The 15,230-nt window shown below is 36.9% G+C and overlaps 1 protein-coding gene across 21 annotated transcripts in view; it reads right to left on the bottom strand.

The window, feature by feature from the left end:
* Window positions 1-15,230, bottom strand: part of CLOCK (clock circadian regulator) — a 66,553-nt gene that overhangs the window by 37,996 nt on the left and 13,327 nt on the right. For 14 of the 21 annotated variants that reach the window (XM_074822579.1, XM_074822582.1, XM_074822591.1 and 11 more), the window contains 2 exons: window positions 12,394-12,481; window positions 7,059-7,117 (listed from right to left, as the gene is read on the bottom strand). The exons of 1 other annotated variant lie outside the window; for it this stretch is intronic. The gene's annotated coding sequence lies outside the window, so the exon portion shown is untranslated. Of the gene's footprint in view, window positions 1-7,058; window positions 7,118-8,077; window positions 8,169-11,349; window positions 11,454-12,393; window positions 12,511-15,230 lie in introns of all 21 variants that reach the window. 6 more of the 21 variants (XM_074822589.1, XM_074822585.1, XM_074822570.1 and 3 more) reach the window with 5 other exon arrangements.

The following is a 15,230-nucleotide window of genomic DNA, read 5'->3' on the forward strand; positions in this document are numbered from 1 at the left end:
CTTCTACACTAGACTGACTTACCACTCATGGAGAGGAAATATGTTACTGGGTGCCAAGTTATTGCTTGGCCAAAGAAACAAGGTTCTGAGTAAGTCATAGGGTAAAAAGCCACAATCCAACCTAAGGTAATAGTGAAAAGTTCACACCGTCTGATAAAACATTCCATGTCTTAGATTGAAAGAATTTCAGTAACTTTAGTCCAATTTTATTGTCAATACTTGTATGCATGTTGGCTATATTAAATATTAGAAACAAATTCAAAGATTGAATAAACTGTGAAATTACACTGCAGTCTTGCTCATGATAGATGTTCTGTCAGGACTGGACTGAAAAATGGATGGGACAATAGTCAATGTGTTGCTTGTACTTCATTTTGCATACAGTCAGTGACTGAAACCCCTACGTCTCCAGCACTTCACCTTAATGGTAACATTGCTAAGTATTTTTAGGAAGAATCGGTATTGCCCTTATATTGTAAAAAATATTTTTATATAAATGTCTTGACTTCATAAGTAATATTTTCATGACTTTACAGATTACAGTCCTCACACGGCAACATGTATTATTAAGACAAATAATTTCACCCAGGAAAGATCACAGGAAAAATACAGGAAAAAAATAGTTTTCCAACACTACAGTTTCTTCAAACAGAAACAGATTAACTTCTTTAATACAACCTGATCTCTGTGCTATAATCCTATTTTGCCAAGAGAACAAACTAGTTATAATCACTGAGGATTAGCTTTAGAGAAGATCTTGTTTAAAGAATCAAAATCACAGCACACCAGTCTGCACCTCCACAGCACTTGATGGCCCCAGCAGAGCTCTAACACTAGTTACGTACCAGGGTAAGCAAGCCAAGGAGCAGAAAAATCACACTGTGAGCAAATAGCTGAGCCAGAACCTGACTCCCAATGTAAGCACCTCACCAAAAGCCCTATTCATTATACAGATTCTGAGGATAATTATAAACCTTCTTGATACTCGTTTCCAGGAGCAAAGAAACATTTGCTTCTGATAACCTGGATTATGAACTTCTGGGATTTTACTCTACTAGGACATTACACCATAATGGTCAAGCAGAGATCCATCTGTAATCTCATGCCCAGACCAGCACATCATGATCACTCATATTTTCCATTTTGCTCTTTGCTTCATAGGTTTACCTTCAGCCCAACCATTTTTCTCTTCAGCTTTTTCTTTTTTGGAGGTGGGGTAGAGGGGAGGAGAAAGGGAAGAACTGGCTTTGGTTTAGTTCCTCTCTAGTAACCACAGACTTTTGTAGAGAGCAAGAGATCTTTAGAAAGGTAAACCAAAACCTGCTCTCTAATCAGATATAGTTACAGAACAAGCTAGCAGGTTTTGAGATACTTGCTCCCTTGCTTGCAATGGTATACACACACCAACAAGATAGCAAATTAGGGTAATGACTGTTTGATCCCTTCTTGCTAATCAAAGGCTATCTGTTAAAATGCCGTGTTTTTAAAACTGATATATGTCTCATTTTCTACCTTAAAGTAATAAAAAAAAGTCAAAACACAAAACCATCAGAAAATAGGGCTGAAAGGAATTTCAAGAAATTCTGTCCAAACCTCGCAGCTGAAAAGGTTATTCTAGCAGCTGGGAACAGTCATATATTTTCTCTACCATATCAATAAATCAGCTGTAATCTTGGTCTGTACTTGTGCAGAAATGCTGACACATCCCAGAAGTGTCATCTTCTGTACATAAACATACTATAACAGCAGGTATACATCTTCACCTGTTTCACAGGAAAACAGAGTAGGAGAGGGCTGCTTCTAGCACAGACATCCACACAACTTGATCCCAGATGGCCTTTTAACAGGAAAATTTGTGAGTGGACACGAGTAGCCTGCTCTGGCAGAGCAGCTTGCTTAGGTCCATTACTTTTGCAGGGAGTAGACAAGGACACATCTGTGCACACCAGACAGATAACCAGTGGTGTGGGTTGCCATTGTCAGAATACCTCATCCACTCTCAAGTCTGTTCCTGAGGGACTTTTGGGAAAGAGAGTAAGTCCAAACAGTCTATAGGAGAGACAAACTGCCTGGCAGGAGGCCTGTTGTGGTAGTGGTCTGAGATAGCACATATTTAGCTGAGTTATAACGGCACTCAAAAGAGTGCATACTATTTGCCCACAGACCTATTTGTACATAGTTCAAAGAAACAGCAGCATTTGAAAGAGCCTACAGATCACTGAGTGGGAGACAACATAGCAACCACTGAGGTAAAAAGAGGTTAAGTTCTTAGAAATGGTTTGTCACACATATGTGTCCTTGTCTACTCCCTGCAAAGGTAATGGACCTAAGCAAGCTGCTCTGACAAGTCTGACTAAAAGTCACGGTAAATAATATCCTCATAGAAACACAGATGATGAGGATTAGAGGAAAAATCAATTCTCTCCTGTGTTCTTTACGTATTAGACTGTCCTGCCACGAGAAGAGAACATTTGCTCTGTCTTGGGACTGAATGCAGTTTGCAATTTCCATCTCTCTGGCTCATGGTTAAAGAAAACACTCCTGCCCACCACTTCTCTGTTCCAGATCAGTTGAGCTGATCTCTGCTTGACCAGCTGTTCTGCTGCCACTCTTCCACTCATCTCTGGAGCCGGCATGTCCTTCTCCTTCCTCACCATAGAGATGGGCCCAAAGCTCCCACCTCATTACAGTGCAGCTCTCTGATTCTGGTTCAGACTGCAGCAAAAATATGTGCAAAAGAGCTGTAAGAATCCTCAGACTCTTTGCCTGGGCTACATACCCCATTGATCTGGTTTCTGACTCTGATTTGACTTCTCAACTCATCCTCAGACCTGTCTGCTCACCAGGAACTTGCTGGGGATCTGGGCTCCTGCCTGAGCCTGGCTGCCCTGCCATGGGAGCAGCCTGCCCCTCCAGCTCCCTGAGAGTGACCAGGAAAGCGCTCAGCAGGTTGCCAGGCTTCTAATAACTGCTCCTTGGCTCTGGGTTGCTGAAGCACTTACCAGGCTGTACCCGGTCTGGCTTAGCCAGAATTGGTTTTCCCCTGTAGCAGCCCTCATGGTGCTGTGTTTTATGTTGGGAGCTGGAAGGATGTTGATAGCACATTGGTGTTGTGGCTACTGCTGAGTAGTGCTTACACAGCACCAGGGCTCTTTCCAACATTTTTTCCCCCCCCACAGTGGGACGGGGTGGGCAAGATCTTGGGAGGGGACACAACCAGGACAGCTGACCCAAACTGACCAAAGGGATATTCCATACCATATGACGTCTGCTCAGTATAAAGCTGGGAGAAAGGAGGAAGGGGGTGGGGTCACCCTTGGTCCTCCAAGGCAACCACTACGCATATTGGAGCCCTGCTTCCTGAGAAGGCCCGACATCGCCTGTTCATGGGAAGTAGAGAATAAATCCATTTTCTTTGTTTTGCTTCCACGCACAGACCTTTGCTTCACTTTGCTTATATTAAAACTGCTGTTGTTTTACCCACAAGGGTTGTTTTTTTTCCCTATTTTCTTTCTCCTCTTTGCCCTGTTGAGAAAAAAAGGGGAAGGGGGGGGAAGTGATAGAGCAACTTGGTGGGTACCTGGCATTTAGCCAAGGTCAAACCACCACACAGGCTTTTCTCCCCTCCATCCCTTTCTAGGCTGCCTGTATTATCTCTGCTTTCTAGGATCCAAATTAACTACATTGGGAGATACCTGAGGTGTTGTTTATGTGCCCCCTTCAAATTATTAATAAAGATATTAAAAGAAAGTGGTGATAATACTGATTTTGAGAGTTTCTCAGTGAACACGCTTCCTGTTCCAGAAAATCATAAAGGATAATAAAAAAAAAGTAGTACAAACCTAACTAAGTTTGTAAGATAAATTTGAAAGGCAGTGTTTAATGACCTGGCCATCAGAAACAATTGTTCTTCTTCTGTATTCGCATTTAAAATATTTTCTCAGTCCTTTGTATTCACAGTTCCTTACTGAAGATCCCCTTCCTTCAATAACAAAGCAGTAAGTGTGGCAGAAATAATGCTTGTAAATCCTGTGCAACAAGTCTAGTTTGTACAAGAGAAAGATTGTGGCTACATGTTAGGATTCCGCTTGCACCCGTTTTTATAAGGCTCCACCCTGCTTCTTGCCACCCTTCCTTGGCTCTCACTGGAGGTGTGCACCCCTTCAGCTCTGGCCACACAATGAAGCAGATTTGTGAAATGATGTGTCTAAAAAAACCCACATATCACACAGTTTTAAATACAATCTTTATTATCTTGTTCTTATTAAAAAGTGTGGCTTCATGTACCTTCGAACATTGGCACAGCTGAGGAACAGTACCCCTCTAAAAAGAGGAGCAGGAACCTCTTAACTACATCTGCCACTGCTGGATCTGTAACAGGGAACCATGGGTTAGACTTAAGAGTATGCATTGCATTTGCACATCTAAAATACAATTTAGCTCATAATCAAGCCTGGCCAAAAAATACACCAACTGCCTCCTTAAATGGTCCTTAACAAGAAAAAGAGTACTTCACAACATGGTTTTAAATAAGAGAAGCTAACCTGTTAAGTGTTACAATTCAAACCTGAAAATCTTCAGGTCTGTAAATCTCCATTTCCTTTAAGGGGATTCTGGGCAAAAACTGCCTGCAACTAGACAGCTCAAGAACAGATCCTAAATTAATGTTCACCATGCTGTGGAAAAAGTTCGGTAGATGGTATAAAATCTGGAGAGCCTGCTATTCTCTCTCACGGGAGGTATCTAAACTTGGTGTATTTTACAATGAACAAATAAAATTCCAGCTTCCTTCTTCCAACCTCTTAAATGGAATGGAGAAGGTAGGCAATTGACAGCGTTTTTTCAGAAGTTCAAAAGGGGAAAAAATACCACACGCATATGATCAAAAGTTTAAATTCCCACTGAATATTACTGTTTTTCTGGGATAATTTTCTGCTACATATGAAATAATGATTTTCTACAGAATAAAGTTACCAGACAAAAAAAAGTTCTTCACTTGATTCAAAAGAACTTTAAAATAGAGTACCCAGGATATCTATCCTGGAGTTAACAACACTGTGAAGTGACTAATCCAATTACAAATATGCATATTTATGAAATGGAACATTAGCAATTTTAAAAGTTTTGTATCAGATACAGATGTTAGTTTAAAGAACCATTTGTCTAAAATAGTTTGTCACATTTTCCTCAGGGCATAAACAATAGCAAGAATACTAATAAATCTAGCCAAAGAGAAAAAAATTTATTAAATACTTTATTCCTACACTGAAAAATATACATGAAAATTCACCAAGAAATGAGACAGATCAAAGAGTAAAACACTGGTTTTCTTCTACCCCAACAATAGGAGAGAAGAATGTCTAGATATAGAAAGTAAACTGATTTTTGAAAGCTGTCTTGGAGAAAATTCATTATCAAATCCAACAGACATAATTATTACACTTTCAAAGGAAGATAACACCAAGAAAATTCTTCTTTCATTCCATACAAAATTTCTGCTTGGTGTTGATATAAACTCATGTTTAAATTTAGAATTAAAAGTAAATTTAGAATTTAGCCTCTGATTGTTACTCTGACCACTCTTTTCCACATCCATATTAAATTCCCTCTCTTCTGCTAGCATTAGTATCTGTGATCACACAGTCAACACAGCCTAAAACTGGTCCAGCCTAAAACTAACCCAAATATTGTTTCATTCAGCTAAATCAACTACATTTGTTTCACCATATGGCTGCTCAAAAGCTATGTTGGCACAGGGGAAGGGGAAGCTGTGAATCACCAGGTTAGACATCTTTTGGCAACAATGCCATTTCATGCTGACCTACACCATGTGTTAAATTACAACCAGAGAACAAAATTAGGAAAAATGAGATTCAAATTTGTGCTCAAAGAAACGAGCATTGTACCTACTACTTGAGAAGTCTGCTTCATATTTAAATGAAACATCTGTACTCTCCCATGCATTGCTGCATCTCATGTGGCAACCCATGACAAATGAAATTTCTGGACAGAATGATGTTTCTTTATATACACTGATCCAGACTCATGGATCAGCTTCTGGATATGAAAACAAATCCAGAACTCAGCCTTAGAGTCAATGGGAAGCTCAAACAAAATGTAAAGTACAGGAGTATACATACCTGACGCGTTGCTAAGTAGTTATCAACCTATCTATCAAGTAACATGCTAATTAGCATGAACTGTGTCTGTTTTAAGATGATCCTCAGTACAGATACTTATACAAGGGTATTCACCTAAATGAATAATATGAAACTAAGAAAATTTAGTGAAAGAATGATTTATACCAACAGCAGCTATTTGTAACTCTTAGAATAGTACAAGTGTACCAAATGGACATATATTAAAAAAATTAGGATAGTTGCTAACAGCAACACCCAAGAACAAGTGACAGATGTTTCAGAAAGCTAATATTTAATCTGAAACTTAATTATCCATCTCATGAAGAAATGCAAACATGTAAATAAAACACTTTAAAAATATTCAGTGATGGGCATCATTTTTTTTCCAAGTTGATTGCACAATCCTCGATTTGTGCAGCTGTGGAAGTGCTTCTGATGCTTAGACTTCCCAGCGCGGGTGATTCATGCACAGCTAAATTATTCTGTAAAGCTTTTGTGAAGAGTGGACTGCTTGACTGCCTGAAGAAAGGAGTAGGCAGTGCACTTCACTGAAAAGCTTCTTCAAAAAGAAATAAGTGAAACTTCACATTCATGCTTCCATAAAATGAGAGAGTAGGAACATTTTAGGCTCCAAAACTGAAGCACAGTCCAAGTCAAAAATTACCAAACAGGCAGCTCCTCCTCCCTGCCTCCCCCCATCCCTTTCCGCTAGAAGTCCTGCACCTTATCCTGGAGACCAGAAAGTGGTAAAAGAACACAGAATGATGTAGCAGAAAAAGAGAAAAAACAAAGTAAGGCAAACACCAGGGGATGCTAACTTCAGCATATTCAGAAAGGTGTGCTGAAATACATTTCTGTATTAGCACACTTACTATTACATTCAGAAGACTAACAAGACTAACAAAAGTAAAGACTTACTTTTCTAAAATTCTGGTGTCTGCCAGTGGATCCTTCAGTTTTTGCCCCAATACAACTACCTGTTATAGAAAGAGAAAGTTTATACATTAAATAAAAACTCAGTACTATAGTTACAGAATTCCAAACCCCTGCATTGCACTACTCCTTAACTTCATTAAACAAAACACTAGAGTACTCTTTTGTCAGAATTTTCAATATAACAATCTACACTCAACTGGAATTACAGTGATTGCATAACCTGAGGTACAGGACAAGTACTTCATATTACAAAGGCAAGAAGTGCCTCAACAGGAAAGGGAAAACACAAAAAATAAAAAAGCTTTGCAATTGTTACAGCGAGGAAATGTCTTAATTTTTGTCTTGACTAACGAACGGACAAAACCAGGGCAGACAAACTTTAATTTTCTTCAAAACCCTTTGCAAATCAGTTTGTAACCACTTTGGGGGCAGATGTTTAGTATCCTTTCACCACCCTGCTATAAGCAAGAATCAAAAGGAAATGGAACATCAACCAACATTTAGTCAATAACTGGACTTGCTCAGGCAGGAAAGATGGTTCATTATTTTAACAAAAGGGATAGTACTGCATGAACTAAGCAGAACTAGCAATGCAGCAATAGGAAAAAAACATATAAAGTCTACTCTAAATTTAACGTAACTTTACTGTAATCATTCTGCATGTATATTCTTATATATATGGAAATAAAAAAGGAAGAACATCTTTACTTAAGTATTCAAATATCAGCACTGAACACAATTGAACTTCTGAATGCTCAGTAAACATTATTCAAAGGAAAATTATAGCTTGAAGTAGTACCGTAACATTTAACCAACTGTTTTTTAGCATTCTGGATTTCTAAAACATTATCAATTTACATAGATATCAAATTTGCTCAAATCCTTTCATCATTCTGAGCAGCAGCAGCATGCATTCCTGCTTTGTGGCTTGCTACTGACATAAGCAGAAACTTTCAGAGCTTGTGCTGACTAAGGAAGTCCAGAAAATCTACCGAATTCACCTTTTGAGGGTCACCAGAGAAGCAGCAAAAGATGACCAACAAACTCCTTGTTCCCACAGATGAGTACGATCTTCAAAATGTTGGGCCCAGTCTATTTAATTGTAAATTAAGTTAATTATGATGACAATATTACTCTTCAAGGATTGGGAATTTTTTTAATGAAGGCTTTTGGGACCATGCAGACTGATTCAATAGTCATCGCAGCAATTATGCCAATTATTTCCCATTCTTCCAGCTCTTTCAAAAATATTTTAAGATCTTATTGACTGAAAGACATAAAACATTAATATAACTGAGGAATTTCTAAGCTAAGCTTTTTTAAGCTTTGCTGCTATCATATTTGAGACAAGAATTTTCAGGATTATGGGGAAATAAAAGGTTACAAATTTAGCTCCTTTTTGGAATTTCAGATTCTGTCCCAGTAATTCCATATAAACTTTAAAAAGTTTCAAATAAGTCCTGCAAGTTATTTGTGTGAGAACTATTAGTCCTTTTTACCATCTACAATATTCAACACAAAATCAACTACTTGGGACCATACTTAACTAGATTTGCATAACTTTAGAGTCTTTTCCTCAGCTTTTTTCTTTTTCTCTTTTACCACTTCTCAAGCTTTTCTTTCACAGAATCATCAGACCACGCTATTTCTATCTACCAAAACACATCTTGGTATGCTCAATTCTTGCCCCTCAAAGCCTTCTCTGCACTCTCAAGTTCTCAACACCTCTCAAATTAGTATCACCATATTTTATTTGCAAACATTTAGAACCTTCCCTTCCAGGTTGTTACTGAAGATGATAAAATTAGCACTGCTTAGAAGACTGTCACTTCAACTAGCTAGTAGGACCTAGTTAAAAATCAAGTTGCACTACATGTGTTTTACAACTAATATTTTAAATCAAAGCAAACGTGGTAATTCACCCCCTATAGGCTCTTTTCCCACTTTATTAACAGAACCTGACTTAGATCATCCAGCACTTAAGTCCTGAAAAGTAACATTAAGAAAGTATTTAGAAAGGCATTATAGCTATTCCAATTTTCAATTAATATATCAGTTACCAAAAAGTAAAACTACAATCAGGTTTTATTTTCAATAGCAATTCTCTTCTGCTCAGAACATTGTGTATATGGTTTCAATGACCTAGGATCTTGCTAGTAGACCAATACTGGTATCAAGGAATGGGATTCCAAAAGCTATTCACAGGAAATCCTGAGACTAATATAAATTATATGTTTAGGCCACATGCCAACAGGCTGATGAAAACAGCTGTATTGTATTTAAGCATTAACAGGTTGATGAAAACAGCTGTATTGTATTTAAGCATAGATTAAGGCTTGAAACAGTTTAGTTATGCCTAACACTAACAAATTATGTAAATTCAAAACAACAGTGCAATATTCGTAAGGCAAGATTACTTAAAATAACGAGGACTCTTCATAACTTGCTGGCTTACAATTCTCATGTTTTGACCCTCAACATTTTTCTTCATTTTAAATTGAGACTTGTACCTGCCCCAGTGAGGTCCCCTCCCACAGCTGCTATATGAAGCAGGTAAGTACTAAATTTTTATTTTTACTTAATACATGGGTTTTTTTAGAATAGAATAATTTAGGTTGGAAAAGACCTTTAAGATCATTAAGTCCACCACTATACCATGTCCCTAGGCATCACATCTACACATCTTTTAAATACGTCCAGGGATGGTGACTCAACCACTTCTCTGGGCTGAAGTGCTACATACACACGTGGCAGTAATAACCGCTCTTTTAGAAAGGATTATACAAGTTGAACAGAGGGATGTTTAAGTCTAGAATAAAATATGTTAACTTCTATATGCTTATGCTAGTTACAACATGACGGAATAGACTGAATAAAAACAATTTAAATAACACTACAAATAGCTTGGTTTGAAAAAAATCACTGGCTTTAATAAAAAAAATTAAAGTTCTCCAAAACACTGCTGATACTTATGCTGCTACAACCTCAGATTTGTGGGGTTTTTTAATGATTATATTAAAGGACTGTTGATTTAAATACCCCTATCAATAGAACTCTTACTTGAATCTTGGAAATTTTGTGTAAAAAAATGCCAAAAGCTAGACTCTGCAAAGATCTAATTAACAAGAAATATAACTGAGTTTAGCCCTAACCATTGGCTTAGACATGCAGGATATTAAACTAGCAATAAGTGTGCAAAATTCATGGGAATCTCTGAATTTAAAATTACACAGGGCAAATGAGAACTCTTACAACTGTTACTTTAAGAAAAAATTATTTAATATTGGCAACTAAGTATTACTTAAATTTTCAAAACCTTAACAACTGCCATCTACAACCTCAAATTGAGGAATTCAGTCCAGAGGGAAAAAAAAAATCTGGCTTGATTCATGACAGTTCAATGCACAGAAAGATGGTAATAACTGCAAACACCTGTGAAGACAATCTCTTTTTAATTTTTTGTCTTGCTCCTACTTAATGACTGCAATAAAACACTGGACCTGGGTTTTTTTCAATGCAGATGAGCAGTTCAAGCAAAACACTTGGGGTGGGAAGTATATACAAATTTTAGAATTCTATATAAAAATTAGGAAATGAAATAAATCAGAAGACTAATTTTTAACAATTTAAGAATATAAGCAGGGAAGAAAAACAGACTAAACAATCAAAATTTCAAAAGGCAGTTATGATGTAGTCAGTTGATTCACTGTCACTTGTAGTATTTATGTTTCCTTGACAGTTTGTATAAACAAAAGTTGCAAAGAACATTTGTGCCACTTAGAAAGTTGTGAATATTATCATTGAAACTTATAACTGGATTTGTAGAATAGATATCTATCACAGATGTTCAGTGTCTTCATCTACTGATCTATAACCAAAGTGAACAATTTTGGCTATGTCTCCATTAGCAAGTAATCTGGAACAGTAGAAATGGATCAGTAGATCAAAGCAGCTGGTGCTATGCTAGCTGTTCAAGATAGTTTATTTTGGATTAGATTTCATCTGGTTTCCAGAAGCAAACACAACCATCACACAGGCCATTCAAAGTCTTACAGGGATTTAATAATTAATTCAGACCTGTATGTCCCCAGTAGAGACAGAAGAGCACTTTGCACCTGCAGCAGAACTTAGAAACTAGTTTTCTGGGAAAGGAATGCAATTCAAACACCCTGAGCAAGTATGTGGTAAGGGGAGATAATGGACAGATTTTCTGTAAAACAGTACTAATGATCCAAATCAAAATGGTAATGCATACACCAGAATTATATCCTACCTTTGCAAACCAGACTAACCAAAGCAGGTGTCATCTCTCAAAACAGAATACTTGAAGGCACTGAAAGACTCTAGAAGAATTCTGTAAGCTTTTCTTCATAACTCCTCACCACAATAAAAAAAAAATTTTAAAAAAAAGGGATAGATCATGGTACATGGCAATCTACTGGCAACCACAAAAATAATTTATTTTCCCTATTCCAGAATTCAGCAGAAGACATAAAACTGGGTATGTCCATCACTTTGGCTACATTTCTCTTTTCTTCATTTCTTCACTTCATCTTTTATGTCCTTTCTTTCCCTTTTAATATTTTACTTTTCTTGTTTGCCCCTTATTTCTTTCAGATTTTTCTCTCATTTATTTATTTCCTCCCATTACCTGTGCTATTAAATACAGCAAGAGAAAACTGAGGATTCTGGCATCTCTGAATTTTCAGACAGAGCTGTCAGCGTTGGTTTTTACTTGGAAATTCAGATGGTGCAAACTGAGACAGGCATGTAGGCACTACCACTGTGATTTAACTTGCCCCTAACGCAAACAAAATTTAAAAGGGCTAAAGATGAACATGTGTTTGCTTCAATCATTCAAATTGATATCTAAATCCAGTGCTAAGCAGCTATGTGAACTGAGAAAAATCAGATTAATGACACAGGAATATTAGTCTACTGTAAGACTGAAATTAGCCTGGTTCTAAACATCATCTCAGAAAACAGCCACAGGAACACAGAACACAAAAATGTTATGGGAAACTAAAAAAGCAACTTATATTATGGAAACACTTAATTACAGAAACACTAGATAAAAATATATTTTGCGTATACACAACTTTTTACCTTAGGAGTAAAGCCAGGAATATATTGCTTAATCTTTGCCTTTTTTTTTTTTTTCCTTTCTGAGCGATGTCATTTGTTTATATAATAATTTAATCTAGATTTTAGGTTAAATGCCAGAGTTTCTCTTAGCATTGTAATTTATAAACAGGATTTTGTCACACACAATTAACTCGTTAGTTGCTTAGAACAATCAAAATATTCAGAGACTCACCTAGTTTCACTGACATTCAATATACAACATCCAAGTAATTTTCCAGAGGATTTTTGCTAATGAAAGAATGGGCTTCACTCTGCATTTGCTAAAATTTAGATGAAAAGAAAACCAGATCTCTTTAAAGCAATTCCTAAAGAAAAATTGCCTTTTAAGAAAAACAAAAAACAAACCACAAAACAACATTATACAAACTTTCAAATGTACATAAATTGAAAATTTTAAGTATAATGACAATCCTTTTCATTTCAGAAGCTTCCTTCTGTGTGGACCTGGGCTTCAAAGCAAAACCCAGAGTTTGTAAGTAATTCTGATTTTAATAACAAAAATCAGTTCACAGCAATTTTCATCAACATTAAATACAACTTATTCCATCATTTTTTAAACCCTATTAAGCTATTACAGAATTTTAAGATTAATTCAATACTACATTTTTAATCCATAAAAATCTAAGAAGCAATAAATTATTCCATTTACTCCTACACTGAACACAGATTTCGTCTTCCTGTAACTCATGAACACAAGATGCTCTTGTGTCACTTCAACACAAAAAAACCCAAAATATTTGAAGAGGAAGTTCAGTGCAAGTCCTACAATAAGCAAAAGGGAGAGGTAGAAATGTTACCTCCACACTATAAATTCTAGTTTCAGCAAAAGAAAAGTAGAACTAGAAGTCCCCAGCCTGTCTTGTAAATCTGTCTTCTAATTTGAATCTTTAGACAAATAGGGTGGTGATTTCTCCCACAGAGGACCTCTCCCTCCTCTCCACCTGGCCCAGGGCATACCTTTGCTTTGGTCAGCAACTCCGCTACTTTATTTCGTTAATTTACGTCAACTCCTCTGATCCAAATGTAAAACCTAGGATAATCTCTTAGCTTGCTCAGAAACAATCTCTTTTTCCCTTTAAATCTCAGTTAGGAACCAAGAGATCATTTTCAGATCATTAGCTCTCTATACCCTATTAAACAAATTTTGATTTAATGAGTTGCAATTTTTCTTTACTGTGATAGGCAGAGCAGCCCCAGTAATTACAACCAAGATAACTAACTGCCCTACAGTTTCCCACTCCTTGTGGATGGGCTCTGACTGTGCTGCTGCTGCTGCTCCTCATTCACTGCACTTCTACAGCTGGTGTACAAGAACAAATCAGAGTAAGACAGTGATTTGACTTCACTGTTCTCCTGAGTAAATGTGTTTTTGCACAAGTAGTGACATGGGCATGTTTCCAGAGAAGCACAGAGCCACTGCTGCAAGCACTCACACATGTACACAAGTCAGTGACAGTGCAACAACTTTCAAATCTCTCTTCTAGTTCTACAGATCAGTGTCAGAAGTATTTTCTCTCTATTTAGTTATTTACTTTTCATGTTTCTATAAAGAACATTAAGAAAAAGATGCATAAAAAGATTTTTTCATATAAGTAAATACAAAATTTATGTAACTTAAGAACAGTTTTAAACTAAGGATTTTCAGCACAAGTTAAAAAAAAAAAGCTCTGAGGCAGAAACACAAGTAAAAGGACTACTGAAAGTGTATAGGTGAAGGAAAACAGCCCATGGAGAGACAAGGTGATAAAGGTGAAGTATACCCTGGAGAACACAAATTCTTAATAAAACAAAGCAGGTCCTCATGGTCTGAAAAGGTTACTTGAAAAGCAACACCAAAGATGCAGAGCATGCGTAAGTTTTCAGGATGCTCAAAATGAAGTCTTTTGTAACTTTTAACCACACACAGTATACATTGTTCTAAACAATCTATTTCATTATGACTGCTCTGAATACAAGAGCAGCAACAAAGAAGAAAATTCAAAGAATATAGAAAAGTTGAATCAAAAACGCACAACAGTTATGGAAATATGCTAGTGAAGCAGCATTTGAAGGACCGCATCAACAGTAGAGGAGGAGTGGAGTTCAGAAAAAGCACACAGAGGGCAGAAGTCTCCTTACTCAGTGTTCATACCTGACCTTACAATGTAAGAAGAGATCAGGCCTGTTTACCTCTCTCAGTCCAGCTAGAACATGCTCAGTAGCTCTGTCTGGTTATGACTAAAAGGATTTGGAATATATCTACCTCATCTGATTTGGACAGATGAAATGGATTCAGGCAAGTCACTGAACTCGTACAAACCGTATTTTCAGAAATATATCATGCCACCTGACATAAGAGTTTGAGATGTCACCAAAAAAAAAAATTAGCCTCGTTCTGCAGCATAACAGTTTTAAGTTTTCTCCTAAAACCTCAAGTGCTTCCTGTAACATATGCAGGTGCTTCATCTTTCCAGTGGTAAGATTTTCATTGCATTTCATTGCATCAAGAAAAGAGTACGTTCCTCCACCTCATCTCATTCTCAGACAGAGGCTGACTTTTCATAAAATTTTAGCTGAAGCAGATATATAATGCAAAGAATTACTGTTCAGTGATTTAAGTCTTGCTAAATTATAAGGAACTAAAACCAGGGTCTTGGAATAGAAAGTGTCAAGCATCATTAACTACCAGCACTGCTATCGGTAACTCCATTCATGACCAAACTTCATGCATGCCTGAACATCTCCAATGCACGATAAGCCATTAGGAATATAGGAAGGCTTTCTGCCAGCAAGGCAAAATAATCCAGTTTCAGTAAGATTGGCACAATGTCTGATCTACATAAACAGACCCGTTTCTCAGGGGTTTCTTGACCCAGTAAAAAAAAAAAAAACAAAACAGAATATCTGAAAAAGTTTAACAATAATATCTACTTAGAAAGAAAAAGCATATAAATGCATACATGGAGGCTACAGAAGGCCATGGCCAGATCCTCATGATCTATTGAATCAAAACCATCGAATCAAAGTCAT

The sequence above is a fragment of the Strix aluco genome, chromosome 4 (assembly GCF_031877795.1).
Source record: "Strix aluco isolate bStrAlu1 chromosome 4, bStrAlu1.hap1, whole genome shotgun sequence".
Taxonomy (NCBI): Eukaryota; Metazoa; Chordata; class Aves; order Strigiformes; family Strigidae; genus Strix; species Strix aluco.